The sequence below is a fragment of the Mus pahari genome, chromosome 10, assembly GCF_900095145.1.
Source record: "Mus pahari chromosome 10, PAHARI_EIJ_v1.1, whole genome shotgun sequence".
NCBI lineage: Eukaryota > Metazoa > Chordata > Mammalia > Rodentia > Muridae > Mus > Mus pahari.
Genome location: NC_034599.1, coordinates 116,804,552 through 116,807,150, shown reverse-complemented (window position 1 = coordinate 116,807,150; position 2,599 = coordinate 116,804,552). Strand labels below are relative to the sequence as shown.

The window sequence follows — 2,599 nt, the reverse complement described above, 5'->3', positions numbered from 1 at the left end:
CACACACACACACACACACACAAATAAATAAATAAATAAATAAATAAATAAATAAATAAATAAATAAATAAATAAATAAATAAATAAATAAATAAAATAAGCTCAAAGATAAAAAACTCCTGCCTCTAACACGAAAGCTGAGTAATATAAAGTCAAGCATCTGTTTTCCTGTATAGAAACTCCCTAAGTTGCTATGAGGTCCACCTGAGGTGAGGGCTCATCATGTGCTACAGATGAATGTTCTGTGTTAGAATTGTGCCATAGGAATTCTACCCCTACATTCTTTTCAAATTCACCCTCGCTGCCTTCTATGGGCTGCCAATTTTTTGTCTCACCTGCTATTCATTTCCTATTGATCTCTCCTCCACTCTCATTCTGTCTGCCCCAACAATTAACACTGCATACGTACTCCTCAGCCTGAAACCCCCAATAGCCACAGGACTGGGATGTGGTGGGACTTCATAGTGGTTGATCTGCTCTCACATTCCCAGTCCTGTGCACACCCACAACCGTCTTCTCTCCATTTCCTCCAAACTCACCACTTCCTTTATGCCTTAGTGATTTACTCTGTTCTGGTCTCTTGACCTAAAATGGTTCCTCTTCATTCTACCTCCTGCTTAAACTCCCTTTCTCTTGTGAAGCCTAATCTGCACCCTCTGACAAATCACTCTGCTCTTGTGAATCTAAGTAACCACTTATCATGGTATCTTTTACATACCATGCACCCCTCTGAGGTTAAGGAGTAGCAATGTTGTTAATCTCTGACTTATAATTTCATCTGGTGAAAAGAATGGACAGTAAATGTTCACTGAAAGAGTGCTCAAAAGTCTATAATAACTATAAGATCATAATATGTAACATCATTAGATTAGATTGTTAAGACTGTTTTTTCCTGATATCAACTATAAATATGTTTTCATCCATCTATATATCACAGTACTTTTTCCATCCCTTAAGTGATAGCCAAATGAAGCTTGCATTTCACATCACTGAGTCTTATCACTAGACTGCAAAAACTAAATGAGATCTTTGATGAAAATAAGGAAGAAAATGCATGTACCTAAAGATTACATGGTGCTAAGTTCTGGTCTGTTCTGAAGTTCCAGCTGTTATGGAAAAATATAGGTAAATGTTAATTCATCTAACCCTATGACACATAGTCAGCACTTAGTTCCTACTACCAAGCAGTCTGGAAAGTACTGGCCTGAGCATCGCTTTGGGCTTTAAGACATAGCTATCACCCAGGATTGTAGGGAAGCTGCCTCCAAAAAGAAAGAAAAAGAGATAATGGGAGAGAGAGAGAGAGAGAGAGAGAGAGAGAGAGAGAGAGAGAGAGAGAGAGAAAGAGAGATATCTTTTCAGTCTGTGTGGTTCTCTTGAGGAGAGACAAAAGCCAATTTAGAAGGCATAGATGAACTAGAGGTAAAAGATTTCACGGTATAAAGTTCTAGAAATGTAAACCCTCTGCATGCTAAGAGAGACAGAACAAGCCTGTGAATGTCTAGAAGATGATGAGGCAGAGTGCCTTTCCTTCCTTCATTGTCCCCTTTTATCATCTGATCCCAAAAGAATGGTCCCACCCAGCAACACCCTCATTTCCACACTGCCACTAGGGTCTTTCTAATGTTTCTTGGTGCACATTACACTCTCTTCTCTCCCCAAATCTTGATCATTGCCTCAGGTGCACAGGCTGTACAATACCTCAGGCTGTCTCCCTAGTGCCCTGCACCTCAAGCTTGGAGATGCATAAAGTCGTGGAAAAAATCACAACTCACCAGGTATGGCTTCTTTATGATGGCACTGGTATCTCAGGCTTCTCAGTAACAGATCTGGAGGTACAAACTGGTATGCAGAAGTAGGAAATAAAGTTTCCTGCAGAAAGAGAAGGCGGAGATAAAAGAGCAAGTGATGGTAAAGATTTGAAGAAAAAAAAAAAAAACAAAGATCTACAGTTCTTCTTTTCCAGCCAGGAGTGTTATATGCTGGGCTGAGGTCTCTACAGGATTAATTTTGAAATTTTGCTTATGCAATTCTGAGTGTGAGTTAGCCACGCCCCATCCCCCTGCTTCAGTGTATTTCAGCTCAGGGCTTCTTTGTCTTATAAGTCTTTCATAGCTTTTCCATTCTCTGTTCTCTTCTCTATGTTAATTGGCATAACCCAAGTACAATAGAACCTATTACTCCCCAGAGAATAAATACTAATGAGGCCATAGTTCATATTGAATAAAACGCAGAGAGGTTTCACTAAGACTTGTGTGTTGCTTTCAAAGTGTTGTGAATTGGAATCTGGTTACAAATCTTGCTTAAATAAAACTTTCTTATCGTTGTTCCACCTATAGGGTTGCAGACCCCTTCAGCTCTCTGGGTTCTTTCTCTAGCTCCTCCATTGGGGGCCCTGTGTTCCATCCAACAGATAACTGTGAGCATCCACTTCTGTATTTGCCATCATTAGGAAGAGAGGGCCCTTGGTCTTACAAACTTTATATGCCCTAGTACAGGGGAAAACCAGGCCCAAGAAGTAGGAGTGGATGGGTAGGGGAGCAGGGTAGGGGGGTGGGAGGGTATAGGGGACTTTCGGGATAGCATTTGAAATGTAAAT

General features: G+C 40.5%; 1 protein-coding gene across 2 annotated transcripts in view; it reads right to left on the bottom strand.

Annotated features, from left to right (window-relative positions):
* The window catches only part of Ccr2 (C-C motif chemokine receptor 2), an 11,590-nt gene extending 9,584 nt beyond the window's left edge, over nucleotides 1-2,006 (bottom strand). The window contains exon 1 of one of the 2 annotated variants that reach the window (XM_021206981.1): nucleotides 1,776-2,006. The gene's annotated coding sequence lies outside the window, so the exon portion shown is untranslated. The remainder of the gene's footprint in view (nucleotides 1-1,775) is intronic. The other variant, XM_029543477.1, reaches the window with a different exon arrangement.
* Nucleotides 2,007-2,599: the final 593 nt, after the last annotated feature.